The following is a 22,198-nucleotide window of genomic DNA, read 5'->3' as shown; positions in this document are numbered from 1 at the left end:
TCCCTACATGGCTAACCCTCTAAGAATTCCTGTTGAAAAATAAGAACTCTAAGCCTTTTTGTGGTATGAGTTCTCCTTAATTTGTCTTGACATTTAGAGACACTGACTCAGGGCAAGTAAAAGTATTTCATCTTCATTGTGGGTGTGGAAGTATCACTATACACCAAGATGTGAGAAGTGTATAGTGGGGAGGTGATTTTGCCCCTCTACTCCACTCTGGTGAGACCCCATCTGGAGTACTGCATCCAGCTGTGGAGTACTCAGTACAGGAAAGACCTGTTGGAGCGGGTGCAGAGGAAGGCCACGAAGATTATCAGAGGGATGGAACACCTCTCCTATGAGGACAGGCTGAGAGAGTTGGTGTTGTTCAGCCTGGAGAAGAGGAGGCTTCGGGGAGACCTTATTGTGGCCTTTCAATACTTAAAGGGGGCTTATAAGAAAGATGGGGACAGACTTTTTAGTAGGGCCTGTTGTGACAGGACAAGAGGGAATGGTTTTAAACTAAAGGAGAGTAGATTCAGACTAGATGTAAGGAAGAAATTTTTTACGATGAGGATGGTGAGACACTGGAACAGGTTGCCCAAAGAGGTGGTAGATGCCCCGTCCCTGGAAACACTCAAGGTCAGGTTGCATGGGGCTCTGAGCAACCTGATCTAGTTGAAGATGTCCCTGCTCATTGCAGGGGGGTTGGACTAGATGACCTTTAAACCATTCTATGATTCTATGAATTTTAAAGATAGGCATCAGATAACGACTCTTGGCTGGTTAAAGTGGACTAGAGTTTAAGGCAATGCTAGCCTGTCTTTTCCTGAAGCTGACACGTATGGTACAATGTCTTTAAAAAGAATATACACACAGCAGTTGGTAACTCAAATTCATAAACTTAACATCAGAAAGAGCCATTTGTACCTGTATATAAGAGCACAGAATAAGGAGGTTTGTCTCTGTCGTGGTTTAACCCGGCAGGCAGCCAAACACCACGCAGCCACTCGCTCACTCGCCCCCCTCTCCCCTCAGTGGGACGGGGAGAGATTCGAAGGGTAAGAGAGAGAAAAACTCGTGGGTTGAGATAAAGACAGTTTAACAGAACAGAAAAGGCGGGGGCGGGGGAGGGGAAGATAGAATATACAAAATGAGTGATGCACAATGCAATTGCTCACCATCCGTGCTGACCGATAACGAAGTAGTGATCGCTACTTCCTGGATCACACCTATCATTCATATACTGAATATGATGTCACATGGTATGGAATACCCCGTTGGCCAGCTGGGCCAGCTGTCCCGGCTATGCTCCCTCCTAGCCTCTTCCAGAGCATGGACGCTGAATGTCCTTGACTAGCCCTGCTAGCCAGGGTACTTAGCAACAACTAAAAACATCAGTGTGTTATCGACATTCTTCTCATACTAAATCCAAAACACAGCACTAGGAAGAAATTTAACTCTATCCCAGCCGAAACCCGGACAGACTCCCTGAACAATATGCACATCCAATAGCAGACTCAAAGGAGTTAAAAAAACAGATGAACCCAGTTCTTAGGCATTGTACAGATCCACTAGTGCCCCCACTCCAAGGACACTAAATATGAAAATCAGTTTCAGTTTTAATCACTGGATCATTCTTTCACAATTTAATGTTTATTGAAGTATTTGTAAAAGGCAAAGCCCCTATGATCTCACTTAATTTCTGTTTCACACTGCACTCTAAATGGAATATACAAAAAAGCTGCTTGAAGATTTTGGGGAAAAAAAAAACAAAAAAAAAGAGAGGACTTTAAAGAAGAGCTAAAATGCCTGAGAAATAAAAAATATTCAAGAATAGTGAATTAGAAAAGGAGAGTAGGAAAAGAAGTGGAAGCTAGGGGGAATCTGAATCCTAATTCCAGGGAACTATTGCATGTTACCAGAACTGTACTGCTCTGCAAGTGCTTTCAGTCTTCTTGCTACATCTGTACCTCCTGTCAGGAAGCTCATTTGATCAAGATATTGAAATTAGATATCTCTGTCTTTCATTTCTGCCATGTTCCTCTCCCATATTATCACAGCCACCGCAAATCTAAACTACTGTCCAGATGCAAGTTGAGGTTTTCAAATAGTTGTGGGACACTGCTCACTTTGCTGTCTCTCTATAGCTTGTGAATTGAATGGAGTTATTTGTTTTACTGCGTACCTTTCCTGAGGTTAATCATGTTTAAATGCAACTTTTCTTACACAAATAACAATGACATTATTTTTGGTATTACATTTGATCTTGCTGCTCTAATTAGACCTAATTAGACAAATCTAATAGATTTCTGACAATTTCTGGAATAAGTCATAATAATGTTGTCAGTATCACAATCATGACAATCATGGGAAAACTTATGAAAAAATCAATGACAAATTTAAAGCAGCTGAACTACCTTTGAAAAACTATATATTGACTCAATTAAAAATAATATAATAACCCCACATACTTTTTAGTTATTCTATGATAGGTAGTTTTTCTTTGTTATCATAATTACATAACAGATATCTTTTTGTATTAAAGCTTCATCTTCCTCAGATATTTAGCTGTGTCAACAGTGAGTTTTCTTAACATTTTCCATGTTCACTCACCAATCCTTTCAGCTATGCCATGTGAGAAGCCCAGCCACGCTGTTCTGAGTTGTAAACCAGGTTCTAAAGACAATTGATTGTTAAGCCAAGATAACCTTCAGTCATGAAGCCAGAATTTTTTCAAAGTAATCAGAGACACCTTCTCAGTCCTTATAAACTTATTCTTTTCCTGTGCAATCTTACGTATGGCCTATATTTTGACTCCTGAACAAAGATTACTGTATTCATAGGCCTCAGCTCAAAATCCTCAGCTCCAAGTGCCGCCTTCTCCTTCAGTCATTTTAAGTGTCCAGAACCATATGAAAACAGACAAAGAAACAAGATCCCAAAACAAAGAAATAGTACAAAGCTCAGGTAGTAAAAAGCTGGAAGCTTGGCTTCCAGCATCGCTGGAAGTGGGTACCAAGATCATAGCTGATCTTTGGACCAACACAAGGAAAAGTCACCACTTTGGGGCCTTGAAGAGAAATCTTCAAGAATTCCAGTAATATCTGAAAAACTGAGGCTAAAGGAGGCAAAGCTTAACCAAGCAATACTTTGAAAAGAAGCCAGAAGGGTCAAAGCGAAGGAACAGAATACCAAAGGCATTTTTGACCTGTTTCATGAACCCACGCTTTCTTGTGAATTAGAAGATAATCATGCGTACACTTATAGAATCTACTTTTCCTTATGCTAACTTTACAGAGAGAACTTCAGCCTTAAAATATAAAGTCTCATCCTACATTCTCATGTGACTACAAAAGCATTCATGGAGGTTACACCAAAGAAACAGACAGGAGTGGAGGGAAAAGGGGGAAATAGTTTAATCAGGTAAAGCAGTCATCGTGTTGTATCACTCTAAAGAATACTACAAAATCTAAGGATGAATTTTAGCCTCTTCACAATGCCCTTCAGCCTTTTGATGAAAAGGTTATTTGATGAGCTATGAAATTGCATACCCTACCTGCTGCATTCTTCAGAAAATGGAAACACTGACAATATGCACGTCCAATGTTTGTGACAGAGCACAAGAAAAGTTTCAAAGTGTTATGCCTGAGATTGTTATTGTTCTGCTTCCTCTACAACTTCAAAGACTGTTAATAGAATTAGGCTCCCACATATTCTTAAAATAAACTGGCGAACTAGGCAGACTTCTTTCTTAATTTCATGTATAAACACCATGATTGATTGGAAAGCGTCAGCCCTAACTGAGTGCTAGATGTAGCTATCATCCCTTGCACACCCTCTACGTGACTAAACAATACTAACACAGGGATATTGTGTAGAGCCTTTACTGTAGCACTTCAACAGCACCAAGAGCACTTAATTGACAGCTGGGATCTTAGAGACACCAACAATCATTTTTTAGATGTAGTTCATCTTCTCTCATATCCCACTCCAAAGACACATCTGGCATAAAAGGCACCACTCTCTACAGTGGCCTCCAAGCGGTTGCTTCTAATAATCCTGTCTCTAGCTTGAAGATTTCTATCTTCTTACAAAAAAATTTCCTTCCCACAATTTCACTGGGAATACTGCAAATCTGTCAGTACGAACATTGTAAATGTTCCTTTCATAAATATGTCATCATGTCAAATTTCCACTATCCTAATTTAAGAGTAGTTTTCAAGGTAACAACTACTTTTGCTTGAGAATTTGGGAACACAAAGGTACTTTCTTGGAAGATATCTTGGCATATCTGACACAGACTAGCTGAATAATAATAACGATTCAACTACATTCACCAACATGAAGCCATTTTGTATTGGAATAAAAATGTATTTCAGCTGATTTTTTCACAGTAGAACATTCAAAACCTACCAAATCAACACCTGAATGTTTAGAAAGAAACTTGATTTTTACATATTCCACTGGAGAGGAATCGATTTTCTTGAAAGAGAGCAATTATTTATTAGAATATTACATATTGTCAAGAAATATGTAAATCAAGAGATTAAGATATAGGTCATTTATTTCTGAAGAAAACATTTTTTGAAGTATGCAGGGAGAAAAATTGAGTATAATTTAAGCTTCTAGTCTTGGTATCAAGCTAAGGCTGAGTCATAAAATTATTTTGAAGACAGCTGTAATGATATAAAATGTTACTGTGTACCAGCTGTTCACTGACAGTATTCTGTTAAGAGATTGCCCCTTCTAAATATAAATTATGGTATCCAGTGAAAAATCTGAACTACCTGAAGTGGTAATTTCCCTTCCACTAAGGGAAAATAAGGTTTTACACAACCCCTTCTAGATACAAAAGAGGATACATAGACCTTGTTTATGAAACACAGACAATGTTTTCTTTACCTAGTTTAATGGCAGATTTGCTTCTTGTCTGAAAGACTCTAGATGATGGAAAAAGTATAAGAGATGAAAACTAATTTGACTGAAAATAAGAGTATGTATTGAAATTCTGTAAAAAATCCCTCTGCTCGTATTAATACAAGCGTACACTAGAAATAAGCTCTGCAGGCATAAATGCTTCAACACTGTCTTGTTTAATGGCTGCATACCTGCACGTCTACAGAAAATCCACAAAAATCACTTTATTGTAACTTAAAACGAATACCTTTGTTTGCATCAAGTTCTCTCATTACTATTTAACACTGCAGCTGAATCATGATAAGAAGAGAAAAGGAACAGGTGATATGAAAGGTCAGCAGAAAGGAATAAAACCAGAACTACTTAAAGGGACGTGAGATGTGACCACGCTGCATTCACAAGAAGTACGGTGCACTGTACAGATCACAATAGCTTTAAAAAAACCCTACATAGTTACAGAAATCTCGCAATATCACCACAGTGCATAGAATAGGCTGTGAAACTTGCTCCAAACCCCAGACCAAATTAGCCTATGCTATGCTGTATTTCAATACCAGTTCTCAAGCTAGAGGCAGTTTAAAGATGGCACAATTGCCAGTTTTGTAGAAATATTCTCCACAACTTAAGGAAAATACTGGGGCTGCCAAGGAAGGCTAAGGGAGTTAGTTTTTGCCTCAACTTGCCTAGCTCGCTCAGATACCTTTAAAAATACCAGTCATTATATTTTTTAATTTAAAAATCCACAAGAACAATGTTACAAATTATTAAAAGCAACCGATTTCTCTTAATGGAAGGCTGTCTAACTAAAGCAAATCATTATGCAGAAAAGAACACTGTAGTCTGAAGTAAAAACTGCTATATTGTGACTCAGGAGTTACTCCTAGCCTTTTCAGTAGTTTACCAGGTGACTTTGGAAAATCAGTTTAGTATTAGTTTGCCTGAATTTCCTTGGCTGCAATAATACCAATCCTTCTAAAGGGCTTTAAGACCTCCTAATGAAAACAGCACTATATGAGAGCTAAGTATTATCAGCATCTTTTACGATGCTTATCAGACTTCACCACAAATCCTGAATTTTTCAGAAGTCCTTTAAAAATGCTTAGACTATGCCTTTATGCTTCTCTACTAATGTCTGCAGGTATCTTTTTTAACATGAAAGGAACTGAATAAATGAGAAAACAAATTTAACTACGGAGTATACAAAGTGTCATTATATGTACAGTAAATTGAAAAATTAGAGAATGTTTTATAAAGCCCTTTGGCTATAATAATGATGTGTTACTCCTAGGCACACATGCTTCAAAAGAAAATGTGAAGTTTCATGATTATGGTTTAACTCTAATGGAATGATTTTAAAAGATTCAAAAGATTTAAATGATTAAATATTATTTTGCAAGACATGACTTTTCACACAGTATGATACAATGAATTTAAATCAGAGGCAGATGGTACCTAGTATTCTTACAACTGAGAAGACTGGTATGTCAGACAATCTACTGTTTTGTTCTGTTTAAGACAAATAGGCTCTCTGGGTCCTTGAAAGCCATTTTTTACTAGAAGGCGAGCTAGAAATACAGTGTTCATTTAAAAGTTTATTTATTGTGCTTGCAGCAACCACACATAGAAAAGTATGGAGAAAAATTGTATCAGGAGTCTGCAACAAAGTCATGATTGCCAAGTTCAATTAATTACCTGACCTTTTTACGATCTTTCACAGCAACCCATTTAGCTCTTACGACTTCTATTCATCATCAAATTTTTTTAATAAAAACTGTATTCATCTTCTTTAATGCTGGCAACCAAATCCTTCTGAAAATCCCCAAATTATCCCAGCAGATATGACCTTATTTCAGAAGCTGTGTCCAGCTCGCTAATGAGCTATGACAAAGCTGACCACTGACAAGATAGCTTTCTAAAAAACAAAGCAATATTTATTTAGAAAAGACACTTTGAAGAAACTATCTTATAACATTATAAATCCCTTATATACATGTCTAGGTAATTAGGCAGTCATTGAACTTATTGCCTAGAGCCTGATATGATTTAAGGTCACCTGAATTTACCTAAAGAATTTAATTCCATATGAAAAGTCACATCACCTGAGATTTTTTATCCAGCTCAGTTACGAGAGCTAACCTTAGAAAATACTAGTCAAGATACTATCAATGTATCTGTGAAACTTCCATCTAAAAGCTGTTCTTAACCTTCCCACTGCACAGCTCCAGCTTCCCAAACAGGGTATCAACCCTGCGCCGTGCAGTCTTCCCTCATCGCTCCAAATTATGATCCCAATCCATATCGTCTGCCTCCTCCCCTCTCCTACACATTTAATCTTCCCAGAAAATGACTCAATCCCTATGCTTTCTAACACTTCTTATCTGACATCGCTACCAAGGAAAGCACACCAAGAGCCAAATGCTGCACAGCTGTGTCATGTGATTTATCTAACTCCCAATGCAACTCTAAGCCTAATATCACCATGCAATGTCATGCAAAAATAGAAATTCAGGTCCGAGATACAGTCTTACTTGTCAATATAATTTTTGTCTATTTAGTGCATTTTGTCTGTTTAGTGCTCTCTCTCGGGACTAACTAGTCCTCACACAGGTCTACAGATTAATTGCTTCTAGTTCCTGAATTGTTGGTTTTATCTTCACATGTTCATTGTACAATACAGAAATATTGTAAAATGGGGACAATACTGACCTTTGTAAAATGGTATAAGAAATAATACAAATACAGAACTTCTTATACTACCATTAACGTTAAAGACTATAAAACTATCTTACAAGCTCTTTCTTTACTGAGCACCATCTGTTTGTCTTTGGATTGAGGAAAAAAGGACATTTATATTAACTCAGAGAGATTGCTTTTTATTTCCAGGTCTTTGTTTTCTGGGTTTCCTGGACTCATTTTTTCTTATTCCAATAGTGACTAAAACTTCACAGAGAAGATGCTTGTGCTGTACCAAAACATGTCATTTGTATTAACTACCATCCATTAACTTCAGTTCCAAGAGGAAAATGTGACATTGATGGAGGAATACCATCATTAAAGGCTGCACAAAGGAACTCGGGTCAGGGTCACTGCATCCAGTCCTTCATAAGAACAGGCACTGGTGCTGCGGAATATCAGTACCGAAGAGTTCAGAGACCATCCGCAGACGTGCCATGAACTACAAGTCCCAAAACAGCTCCTCAAAACAATTTAAGACATACAGTACAAAAACCAGAGCTTACACTGCAGTAAATTGGCAGGAGAGATCAAGAATACTTCAGATGTCCTTGGCTCTTTCATCCCCACAGAATTCTTTGGGTGAAAATACCCAGAGGATCCTCTAATATACCTAACATTCATGAAGCCGCTACAATAGTTCCTGACTAATCCATATAGAGTTAACATCTGCCACTTTTCAATACAATATTCATTATTTCCAGTGTGTCACATTTCTCACAGAATGACTACAAAATAATGATCTTGTGGTAATTCTGCTTCTGAGAAAACATAAATGGTGATAAACTGCCATTAACTTTGACATGTGAAGCCTTGTGCAAAGCCTACTGAAGTCAGTGAATATCTGATACTGCCTCAGAACAAATTTAAGGATTGTATTTCTTAACATGACCATTTGGTTTAATTTTTTTACGTTTTATTGCTAATACTTTTTATTACAATTAAAATTGTGGCTTTAATGAATAGCTAGTAAATAAAATAGATTGTCAAAGTATTTTTAGAAAAACTCATTTTTTCCTAGCAATACACAATTATAACTGCAAGAATTCTCTGGCATTTTTCAGCAACAGATATGTAGTAATTTAACTCTTTATTTTGGAAGCCTGGTATTATATTAAGCTACATTTTTCTATTCTGTTCACACTACTAATATGTAGAGTTTTAACAGGATGCAAGCCTTCTGTTTATTTATTACATTTACTTATGTCATATTGTGAAGAACACAAGCCTCTAAAAAGCAAACCATATAATTAAACAGTTCAGAAACAGAATACATACCTGTACATGGTTTAAATGCGGTTTATTAAGCTTTCAAATACTGAAAACTAAATAAAGCCATAAATCCAATTTTGTTTGGTATTTACATTTGAGTACAGATCTTTTTTCCAATGTGGTCTGCAAGTGATTAGTCAGTGTTTTCCCCTGCAGTAAGTGTATTAATATTTCTCATTAGCTATCAGGAGCATAAAACAGATTTGTTCAGTCTGAATGTAGAAGGGACTAATAATACGATAAAAAACTAAGAGCACTAATTTTGCTGTCAATTCTATATCCTGGCAATTACCTCTTAAATAGGCTGCACTTTTCTTATGTTAATTAGTGATGTTTCAAAAAAATTAAACTGTGGAAAAACATTTTCTTTATTTTTTCAAGAAAAAGCAATGTATTTTGACATTTTTTCTAGAAAAAGACCAGGTTTATATATAATTATATATATGGGTAACTTCATTCATTCGAGCTGACCAGTTAATTTCAACTTATGTGTGTGTGAGCAAAGCCACCCGTATATGGAACAGTTACATGGACTGGTGTCTCTCTAAAGACTGTCTTCTCCTGATACTAAAATAGCCACAGGTTATTGAATTCACAGGTTTGAATTTTCAGTTTAGCTTTAAGTGTTTTAGAAGACACACATCCCCAGTCCCTTATAAAGAAGAGACAGTTTATACAAGCAAAAAGCAAAATCACCAGGTACTTTAGCAAAAGGGCTCTTTTCAAATAGTAAATTGCCTTTGTACACAGTTCTTTGGTAGCAGAGACATGTTGAACAGAGACATGGCTTTTTCATACTCCCACCTAGCCTGGCTATATAAGAAAAAGTTGTAGAGAGCCCCTGTCACAGTGTTTTAATGTTTTGGAAACTGCAAAATGCTCTCTGTTACACTACGGACCATTGGGGTTCATAGCTGATGGAAGACGAGGAAAGGAAAAATGGAACCTTCGAACCCATCATCTCTCCCTCCAGGTACCAGAACCGTGCACTCAAACAAGTGAGCTAAAAGCATCAGAGTTCCTTATCCACCTATGCAGGAAAGTTACACTCCATTAGTTTATGCTAAATTCGCATTTTATTTTCTTCACTGCTAAAAGGAATAAAAAAAGGAATAAAAGTTTTCATTTTTCCTTTCACTGTACATAAGCATCTTCTTCTTAAAATACCTTCTTATTGCCTCAATTTTTACTGAAAATTAAGTAAATAAGATCTGCTGTTACAGCCCTGTGGAAAAAATTCATAAACAAATAAAAAAATAAAATTGCATGACAAAAATTGCTTCAAAAATGAGATATCAGGTAATTAAAGCCAGGAATGGCAATGTTAGTGTAAGAATTTCAACTTATCTCATTGTATAAACTCAAAAACCCCAAATCTTTTTAATATATCATTTCTCTGTTTTCATATTACAGCATCTGATCTGAAGAGTACTTAATCTAATTGATACATTTAAGAACAAGTTAAGAATGTAACATGGTTATTATTCTGATCTTCCACTTATTTCAACATATTTTACCAATGAAATTTTGCTGCAGATTAAACAGAGGTAGGAGATTTACTGCAAACAATTTGATATTTTCAATTTGTAGCAAAAACAAATTAGACTGATAAATTTTGTTGAAGTATTGGGCCTACCGTCCACTTTCTGTTTAATCCAAGAGGAGGAGCAGTTAAGTGCCTCTTTATCTAAGAACAGCTGAAATGTGAAAATCACCAACAGGACTCCTGAAAAATATCCCACCCAGGAACACCGCTTCACAGAGCTACACATCTTTTGGGCAAGACTCAATCTGTATGCAGAGAAAGTGAAGCTCTAACAAGAGTTTGTGATTGTCTGCACATCTCCACGTTACGCATATTCTATCTGTGTCTCCCACCAAGTCACACCACTTCTCGGTGCTTCTGTTTTCTCCCTGATACCTTCCCCTGTGAGAACAGAGCTAACGAAGCTTCACGTCCTCAGATGTGCGCCCTTGGTGCTCTGACCTCATCCAATGCAACAGCTCCAGCTCCGTATTTCCTAGGAGACCCCTCCACATGAAACAGCACGGGCTTTGTCTAGTCCAGGGGAGTTTATACGCTTTGTAAAGTGTGATGGGCAATGCTTTCTTTACATGGGCACTCGAGATTGGGAGCTCTGCACGGCACTGACTGCGTTCAGGCTAAGAGAGAGAGGAAGAAAGCAGCAGCCATGTCCCAGTCCTGGTATTTTACTGGTTGCTTAGGCAACCCAGCTCCACTGCAGTGAAACAAAACATGGAAAAAGTAATCTCACTGAATGGGAATCCACTTAATTCAGAATCAGTAACCAGTTTATGAAGTAGTACGTTTTTACATAAGATCAGAAAAACTGTCTGGTTTTTATGTGTATTTTACGCCAACAAAACTGGAAAAGAACTGATATCAACAACTTGTATTATTTCCAAAATGCATCGAATCACTAAGGAAGCTGAATTTTAAATTCACTGTTCAGACAAAAATACTCATGGATATTTTGCAACACCTTCATTATCAGCAAAGCATTAAAATATTTTGGATTAATTTCTGTGATATATACGCAAGATTTATGGAAGCCATTCTTTTATTAATTTCACAGGAAGTTTTATGTCAGTAAGACATAATGGATAAGCTCTTCTTGAGCTGAATTACCCAGCTGATGCCCTGAACAGCAAAGCACAGGCTTTATAAAATCACTGCAATCTAAACACTAGTACTGTTGTACTACATCAAGGTAGTCACAGCACAGTTCCGGTACCACCTTTCATTTTGCAGATGTGGTTCTGGTCATGTCTCACCAAAAAAAATTCCTGCAATCTATACTTGCACTATTTAAATATGCATTAGTAATGGAATAAAGAATATTAATTGTAGCATTAATATTACTTCCCCCATAGTATTTTAAAAGTAGTATTTACAATAAAGCTAGCTCTAATTTTAGCAATCATTCTATAGCAGTATCTTAAAGAGTGTAGTCTTCCTAGATACTCTGAATTTCATTTGAACGAATTAATATCATTTGATACAGAAGGAAATGTAGTCAGGGTATGTTAAGCTAGAAGGACAATACAAGCAAATGAAGAGTCGACACGGGTTCACAGCCAAGAGTTCAGTATTTAGCACATTCAACTGAACTAGAAAAATACCAGATGCGTGGTCATTCCTTGTGTTTTAGAAAGGGAGGGGCTCCATTTAAAGACCAGATCAGTGATAAAGATGTTAGGAAAAGAGTGATTAATTCCCAGCAACTATGTCTTAGAATAAGTAATTTTCAAAACATCAAACACAGAAGAATAATCTAAATCATAGCAATGAGGCAAACATGAAAGTAGATACTGAAGCTGCTAAAAGGTCTTCTTTACGTAGCTTAGTTTAAATGTAAAATTCTAAGAATCAGCATTTAACCCAGTTTCTCAACTACATGCTAAAAATACATACTTGATTTTTTATGTATTTCCACTAACAAGAATTCTGACAATAAATATGTCACCTACTATAGTGGCTGCATTTCATATTTTATGCTTAATGTCTCTTGAAAGATAAAACAATTATTAGTTCACTGATGTGTCACAGGTAAGCTTACAGTCAGACATATTCCTCTACTGTTGGATATATGCCCTTCTTGCTCTCTTTATTTGATATAAATGCTCAAGAAGTCTGGATCCATATTTCAGCTTTTAAGAGAAATGGAAATTAATACTTCTGTATTTTTTTTTTCTTTTAAAATATTATTTCTGTAAGAACCTCATCTTTGGCTGCTTTATAAAATGAATTGGATTCATCTCTGCATTTTTCAGGTTTTCCTCTAGTATTTTGTTGTCAGCTTTAAAAAAAACAAAACCAGAACAAACTTCTTTGAACAGTACCTTCATTTCTCAATATCACAAACTGAAAGTCTTATATCGCTTGCTTTCACAATGCTGTACTATCTATACGCAGAAACGTATGCAATAAGTCTCCTTGAAAAATGCACAGAAATAAATTAATAGTTAGCAGCACATTTATTCATACAACTGCTTTCATCCAAATATCATGAAACACATTTTAACTACCACTAACAGGCAGCTACCTCTGAAGAACACAATGGAAACTATTCAGCAGACTATGAGCAGCATTGCCTATTTTTCTGCCATAGAAATTAAACAATATACTTCCCTTGCTTAGCATTTTAGATAGACAAACTATTGTGACCTGTATGGCTGAAACTGTGATCAGCTTCTGAATGATGCATGAGCAAGGAGAGAATTAGGATCAGTCACAGCTGAAGTCCTTTTGCCCTTGTTTGTTTTTCATAAAACATTGAAGTTCTGTGTTGGAAATCCTGGGGAAACAGGGCATGTCCCTGCAGGAGCATGTACAAGTACTTGCTTAACTTAGAAAAATCTTCCTCTGCATTGAGTTTATAGATATTTTAATTATGGAGGTACTTAATTTTGTTTTTTCAATGTAAGTCACATTTGACAAAGAATGTGCCATTTATTGTATTAATTAGTTCTGTTTATTATGTTGATAATACCAAATTAAATCTGTATGTTTCTGTTCTTTAATCAAGTAAGCATTACTTGCATTGACTCAGTTTGCATAAAGCACATATCAAACGTTAGGTAACAAAATGTTATGCAAAATGTGGGAGAAAAAAAGTCCAGTGGTACCCTCAACTGAGTACTTTAGACAGCAAAACAATTTAAACCAGTAGGACTATTGCAATGTTAAGGAATTTGAAGAAAGGTTTATATTAGATTGTTATCCTAAACTGACTCAAATATTTCAAACACAATAATGAATCCTTTGATTAAAAATATTTTTTAGAAACTAATACTTGCATCATGAGATTATAAGAAATCTTGCTTAAACTGAAGGAAATGTCTCTGTAACTAAATTAACACTGACAGTTGTTTCATAAGGGCATGATGTTTACTGATATTTCCCTGAAGAAAGCTCAGTTTCATGATAATATAGCAAAAATAGGTCAAAACTTGAAAGATGAGGATATTATACTGCAAGTTTTTAATGCAGGGAGAGATCAAATTTCCACCTGCAATTTTTGTGTTCATTTAATACTCCCTGTAATAAATTACAGTACAATTGGCAGTGATTAGAGTACATTGCAATTTTCTTCTTCAAGATGCAAAAGGAGCTTCATGAACACAGCAACATTTTGAGTATCAATTTAAATTCCTTGGAGTGAATTTTTACCATCTGGGAAATGCTTCACACTTAACTTATTTTCAGTAACTCTTTGCAAAATATCAGGGCAGCACAGTTTTCACCAAATCTTTCTTCATCACAATTCTGTAATTCCAATATGCTATCTAATTATAAAAAAAAAATGCAGAATCACACTTGAATTGTAATTGGGACAACTTTTGTGTCTGTTTTGCTTATTCAGGCTTTGAGCTTCAAACAGCTTTAGTAAATACCTCATTGGAAAGGTACATTTCTATTGCTAACCACACTTTTCAAAAGAGCCTTCACATTTACTGTGCATTTCTGGGTCCAGACAGAAGTTCAAAGTCACCAAAAGATAATCCCATAAGAGAATATTCTATATACTTTAATTTCCCAAACATTATGCCACACACCATTAAGCAATGCAAACACCTTTCAAATTTTGGATAAACATCTTCTATCCTATTACACTTCCTCATACATCGTATTCTAATGCATTTAGAATTACATCCAGTTTACTCATTTCAGAAATCTGGACGCTCAGAAAAGAATGCCAGATTAATTTCCACGTTTAATACATTTATTCTCAACTGTACTTTATATTTTATATCATCAACCAAATTCACTAATGTTTTATGCAGACAAAAGCTCCAATGATGGGTCATTAAAAGAAAATGTGTCCTCCCAACCTCAAGCCAGGAAGGGATTGTGGGATTTGCGCTAAATCTGGGAAGGTTGTGAACAGAAGGGTGGCAAATGAATAGCTTCAAAGATCCACTTTAGCCACTGATGAAACCCTTTTGGTATCCTGGACAACTCTAGAACTGTCTCCAGCATGATTCATAGATCCTATCCTTAGTGATAACATGCCCTGCCTTCACTTCATATGAAATCTCCTCATAATCCATACTAACATAGGAAGATATAATTGACCCTGAATGCCTCCGCAACAGAGACGATGACATAACGCTTCATTGCAATGACCTCATAATATTTCAGAATTCAGAGTTACACAGAAAATTGGTAAGGAAATGTTCTGAAAACCAGATAGTAATGTGACTATAGCTGTGATAGTCTGAACTAGATGTTGCTTTCAAATACAACATAATTCTACATTTTCTATTTATATACTGCTCTGAATCTACACAGGGCCAGACTGTGTACTGTTCCTGATCTTCTGTGTATGTGTGAAAGCCTGCCATAAGACCTTACACCAGCTAGCAAGACAGCTGTTCAAGAACAGCAGACAGCAACGCTCCCTGAATTCTTTTCGTGCTAGGGACTGAAGAGACAAATGAATCCTCTTTTCTTTTGGCACGTTACACATTACATATCTGAGAATACCAGGCAAGGAGGTAACAGGCTGAAATTATTTTGCATGAACTTGCACTCTTAAGAAAGGGTCAAAAATACTCGAAGTGGAACAGATTTTTCTAACACACCCATGATTTTCTAATAACCACCTATCCAGCAGGATTCGAGTAAACTTCTTCATTGGCATAACATGCAATGGACAACAGACCCTCCTCTTTCTCTTATTTCCCAGAGCAGATTGTGCCCAACTGAGACAGATGATCTTTGATGCACCTCCGTCAGAAGAGCTTGTGACTATGTGCCACAATTTAGCCCATAATGTTTTCCGAATGTTAAGTGCTAAACTTAAAATTAGGACTTACATATTATTCTATTTTTAAAAATGGTATTTTTCCTGAGCAGAGATTGACTCCACATCTGAGGAAGCCACAGAGAATGAGTTATTTCATCTATGGGCAGAAATAATTTTGCTTCTGGCATATACTTCAAAGCAATTTTTAGAATCTGAAACAGAAACAAGTGATGCACTGTGCTAAAATGCCCCAAATTGATCTCTAGCCTTAGAAAAACAGGAAGCATGCAGATTTAAATGCTTTTTTAGAGCACAGAATAATCCCAAGTCTTGTCAGTTAAGCATGCCAGTCCAATTCAAATCTGTTTTAAATCACTGTTCAGACCTATCGTGCACATGTTCTACTTTAGAATTATAGATTTAGTTCAGAATGATATCCCACTGGTTTTGAACTATGTATTTGCCTCCAGTGTTTTTAGAAAGAAAAAGCTCTTCCACACTAGTAATTTTTAATGTGTTGGAGTCTGATTCTATCTGAAATCTGCTAAACTCAGTATGAATATTTCCTCTAATACCAATAAGCTTTGGATCAGGCCCCTAAATAATTTTAACTGGTAGTCAGCATTTTAAACATATTTTCATACTGAACTCCATATATCATCAGTGTCAGATATTCTTTGACATCTTCTGAAGATAGTCATATCCATAGATATCTTACCAAATATTTTATTTTGCAAAATATATTTGCACATTTTGGTCTATACAGTGACTTCAAAGAATCATATAGAATATGTAACTACAGCATGTCATTAAAATTCCTTTATAAAAAGTCTAATTTATTTTTCAGGTTATGAATGAATGAATGGCAGCATGCAGAACAATTTGCTATACGCATTAAAAAACAGTAGCAATTTATTTTACCTGTCTTGTAAGATAACGTAACTGCATTTATTTGATTTTACAGAAAAGGATAATTTTCCACATAATTTTCTGCTCTTTTTGGTGGAAAATGTTAATTCACCTATCAAAAGATTCATGAGATGTAGTTGTTGGTTTCCGTAACACTTCCCTGGCAAAAGGTTTCTCAGCTCCAGAAAAGAATGCTTGGATGAAACTGGAGAATGTATGAACCTACAAGACCAGGAGTTTGAGGTATTCATTGGTGATGTGGAAAACAGAGGTTTAAATCCCTGCTTAGCCCAGGTACTTGAAAGAAGGATTTTATAGCATAGATAAGTATGCTAACCACCAAGCTGTTGATTATTTGCTTTCTCTTTCTCTTCTCTCTCCTGTTTTTGACCTATCTCATTTTTTTTTGTTCTCTTTCTCACACAATTTTGACAGATGACAGTATTCGTAATCAGAATACAAAATACTTTTAAATTTCTCATCAGATTTAGTATAATCATATCATTGACATTTACTTAAGAGAACCACTGGACCTACTGCCTTATCTTTAGTTTATTTCAAGCTTAGCTCTCAAGTTTCCGGAGAATAAATGAGGGGTATAATGAATGCTAAGAAATACATTTCTATTAGATGAAAAATTATTTGCTCAGAAACATTTTTTTTTTCTGTATCATCAGTTTGTTATCCTTGGGTTATCAGATTTAGGACTAAAATGATTAATAGCTGTGAAATATAGTTAATGTCCTTTTACTATTTTGTGTATTTTTTTCCTAATACTACTTTAATGACAGTATTTAGTAATCAATTCTTTAAGCTTAATTTGCTTGCAGATAGGATGCTAATCATACAAGATCTGTTGTCTGTGGTGTTTAGGCAGAACTTAATTATACACAGACTGATGGGTGGTTTTTTCTTTGGTTGAAATTATTGTAGCGCAGTATCAGTATATGAATATGGTGTGTAGTAGCACGAGTGGTCTTATTGGTTATGACACAAAAGAACAGAATGGAAGGAAAGTGCATATCCAATAACCAAGCTTGGTTTGTAAGTCCTAAGAAGAGTGCATATAGCTCCCATAAAAATAAATAAAGCTCTTATAGGGAAAACACAACACGATATCTAATTATAACCAGAAGTTAAAAAATGATTCAAGACATAGTAATCTGTGATTATTTAAATCCCAAAAGATGGAGAAAGCAAACAACTCTATGATACTCTCTAAAGTAATTGTGCTGATTATTGATGTAGCTGATAGAAGTATTTAAGGCAACCCAAGATCATCCATGGAGTAATAAGAGGCAGAGTAGTCTAGACCAAAATACATTATATTATTAAACCCAGAGAGTGTCATAAATTATGCATTAAGAGTGTATACTTCATCAAGATTCCAGGTAAGAACCATCATGAGATATTCTTGCTTTGATATTATTGTATGTACTACATTTTGTGATAGTGGTTTGCTTTTGTTGCTGGAGAAAAAGTATTTCCCCATGGCTACTGTTGCTATAGGTGATGTTTCAATTGCTGCTATACTGTGGAAGAATGTTCTTGAGAGAAAGAATATATCAGTTCAGAATTTTCTGAAATCCTGAAATAATCGTAAGTCTGATTATGACACTTGATTGGAACTTGAAAAAGGTCTGTTCCAAAATTTTTCTCCAAAATTAAGCAAGGCACTTAGTACTTTGGTGCTGCTCACCTTATCCTTAATTGACATTAGTGGTATTTCCATTTCCCCATCCTTTTTCGAAGTATAGCTACATGATAAGGGGCAACATGTCACTCCAGAATCAATGCTCTTGTAGTAACTGGCCACAAGTATACTCTTAGCACTCCTACATGGATGGTAAGGAACGATACTTCAGCTCTATTTCACTGTGAAGTAGATTAATTCAATATTTGCTGTATAGTAAAAGCATGAAGATACAGCAGATGAGGTGACCAGCTACTTGTTAAACCACCAAAATGTAGCTGCCTGCCTAAATTCTCTGAGTGCTTCTGAGTAAGTCATATACTGGCCAGGGAGAACTTCCCCTGACTATACATAGACACACCATGTAGGCAGCTATGGGCTGTCAGTTCCACTGACTTGGAATGATATCGTCAGGGTTTTTTTGCCTATAGGAATTATCAGAGTACGGTAAGTTCGGAAGGGAAGTACATCACTCAGAAAGGGAAAGAAAAGATGGACAGACCATATATCACTTTACAATATGAAAAAAAAAAAATTGTGATGAATATTTATTATTCTGTGGTCAGGATACAAAACTACCTCCTAAGCTACAAAAAAGCTTCGGGTAGTATAGACCATGCAGTCCATGTTGCTCAAGAGAAATAATGTATGTTTTTACCTTTGTAAAAAATGCCTTGGTAATACAGGGAAAAACAGTCTTCCCTGTTCCCTGAACCTGTATTTTTAGCAGTATTTTTCTTTTTTATTTTGTTATCCAATTTCTTTCTTTTTCAATGTTGCCTTTCTCTTGCCTGTGAAGATGGCATAGGATACTTTCTACAGGAGGAGGGAGAAGAGGGCAATTATGAGTATCATCATCCCACTTTTTCAGAGGGATGCGAGCAAGCTAGCAAGCAGGTAGGATTATTCTAATTGCTTAAATAAACAGCAAGCGATTCAAATAATTGAATATTTATGGTTTTAACAATTGGCTTTCCTGGAATTTACCTCAGAAAAGAAAAGCAAAACAATAAGCTTGGTTTTAAAAAACCTGTATCTCATAGTCAGGCTTTCTGATATTCAACCCGGTAAAAGGGACAATTAGAGCTTTTTCTATAGCTGAAATATCCAGAATCTCTCCTTTCTTGTTGTTTTCATTCTTCTGATTCTTTCGTGGTTAATAGGAGCTGATTTATACTGAAGGCTTACAGGTACGTCTATATTAGTGTTTTAGTTTGGCTGGGAAATCTCCTGACAGTTTCCCATTCATTGGGTTTTGGTTCACATTGTGGTGCAATCTCAGAGTGCATGAACTGTGTTCCTTCTGGCTGAAATTAAATGGGAAGATGGGCTACAATGAGAGAGCTATTCCTTGTTGACACTTTGGTAGAAAATACACGATTTGTTCTTCCACCATTTTTAAGGTGCCACTAAACATTCTAAGACAATATTTTAAGATCCAGCAAGTATATGATATACAGGATTCATTTGAAGGATACCTGGTTTTTACTTTTGCCTTAGTAATAACAATATTAAACTGCCTTTTAGTGGCCTGTTGCTTAGGTAAATGTAGATTTTTCATAATTTAAACCCATTTATCAGAAATAAAAATCCCCAACAACAACCCCACTGCCCTGCTATGGGAAACACCAAAATTAGTAACAAAAAAGTAAATTAACTTTTAATCATTTGTTATTGAATTATTTCTATTGAAATATTGAATTATTGTTGAATTATAGTATTGGTTTATAGTATTTTATGGAATCCAGTGAACATTAAAACTGAATAAATCTACATCTACCTTTCTCCTGATTATAGCTCATGTAAACTAAGCATAACAGTAACAAGACAGCTCTCGAGCATGAATATATATGTATATATCTGATATGTTGATAGCTTGATAAATGAAAAGCTGCTAGGGGAGCATTATATTTGAAGAAAAACTTAAATTTAATTTTAAAAAAGAAAGCATACTGGGCCCCAGAGAATTCAACTAAGTTGAATTTAAACTAAACTAGATTTTAATTAAAGTGGTACTAAAAATGCTACGATGAAATTATTTTTTTATGTGTTTGGGTTTTCACATATAGCTTGAGGTTTTGCATGGAGATTCTTCTTTCTTGACAAGTAAGCACCTTGCGAACAACTGTGCAAGGACATACTTTTCTACAGCCACTTAAAACCTGACTGATACCAAGCACGGATCTTATTATCAAAGCTACAAGCTATCCAATACATTAAAAAAGAGACTGCAGATAGCATTACAAGTTATTGAGCATCAGAAGTGTGACACAAACTCCTTGGTAAGACTATGTAGAAGTCTATGTTTGATTTTTTTGATGACACGAGATGTGTGTTGCCTCTACTGTTGCCAATATGGATTCTGGGGAAGGAGAATTATAGAGAATCTTGCCATTCCTATGAGATATGTCTGAAGACAGCAATTCTTAAATGTTTTCTTAAAAAAAAAATCCTTACGAGATGAGTAATATTATTCCTTGTGAGCTGTACAAGATCGACCCAGAGTTCTTAACAGGGTACTTCAGCATGACTTAAATATTAAGAAATAACATACATAAATAATTCCACTACAGAGTAAGTCTTCAATACTTTCATTCTTGTAAATGTACAAACAGTAAATAGCCACTAATGAGCTATACAAAACATCAACAAAAGTGGGAATAAGACTTTTCTTTCAAATGATTTAACAAAGGGTTTCTCTTGACAGAAGAAGAATATCCATAACTAGAAAAAAAAGCCATGATCCAAAAGAAAATGATTCTATGTCTCAGGAATTACGAATCTTAGTTCTATGAACAGTGCTGCTGAAATGCAGAAAATTGGCATCAGCTGGTGTCACAATCTGCTAGGCGCAAGTCACACAAATGAAAGCTCTTGAACATAAACAATGGACCCACTTTTCAGCCTTCTGAATTTTTAAATGATTGGAAACGAAAGGTGCAACCCCCTCATAGGGATTAGATATTTAGTTAAGTGTGGAACTCCTTGCAATTCTATCTTGTGGGTACAAATACTATACATGGGTTCAATGGAAATAGATAAATCCATAGAACATAAATCTACTAAGGTTACATAATACATAGGAAACCTCCAGGAGGACCTTGGGCTTAGGAGGACCTTGGGCCGCAAATAGTTGAAGGCTGTAACGACATTCTGAAGAGGTGTCACTATGCATTTTTTTTTGCAATTACACACTTCCCAAAGGCATTCATATTTGGTCACTGTCAAATATGATACAGGATAGATAAAACTTTACTCTTACACAGGCCAACCTTTCTAATGTTTTTTATTTTCTGTCCTTCTGTTTTTGTTAAACTTATGAGAATTTATTCATTTGGGTCTCTGACAGTTCTGACATATTTTCAGAGTACAGCTTTGTATCTTCCCCAGACGTGGCCATCTGCCCTATCTTCTTCATCTGAATAAATCCAAACTCTCAGTGAATCCTCCACATAACTCTAAGAAGATAATGAGTCTCTTATTATGTAAAAATTAGAAATGGAAAAAAAATCCTTTCAATTCATACAACTTTACAATTAGAGCTACATTACAACATACAGAACTTGTATGACCAAGTCCAAAATTAGGTATAACATATAGTGTTTCTTTAGATTTTCAAAGAAACCAATAAAATTTGACAGTTTCAATTTATATTATTTGTTATATCCTGAATTTGTGCAATTATTTATTTCTACCAAAGCATAGAAATGCTCCTGAGAGCAAGGAATTTTTTTCTTCAAATTTGCCAGATTCTTTTTGAATTCTTATCTAATTAGAAACTATCAAACTAGCTACTGTGTAGAAGTTATTCAATAACATAGGAAAAAACAGATGTAAATATTTCATCTTGGTTTATAGTAAGATCTATTCAGTCATTCTGAAACCATTCATGAAAGTGTCTCAGATTTATTGACTAATT

Source organism: Fulmarus glacialis, unplaced genomic scaffold, assembly GCF_000690835.1.
Source record: "Fulmarus glacialis isolate BGI_N327 unplaced genomic scaffold, ASM69083v1 scaffold14165, whole genome shotgun sequence".
Classification (NCBI taxonomy): domain Eukaryota; kingdom Metazoa; phylum Chordata; class Aves; order Procellariiformes; family Procellariidae; genus Fulmarus; species Fulmarus glacialis.
Note: the sequence above shows the minus strand (reverse complement) of the source record.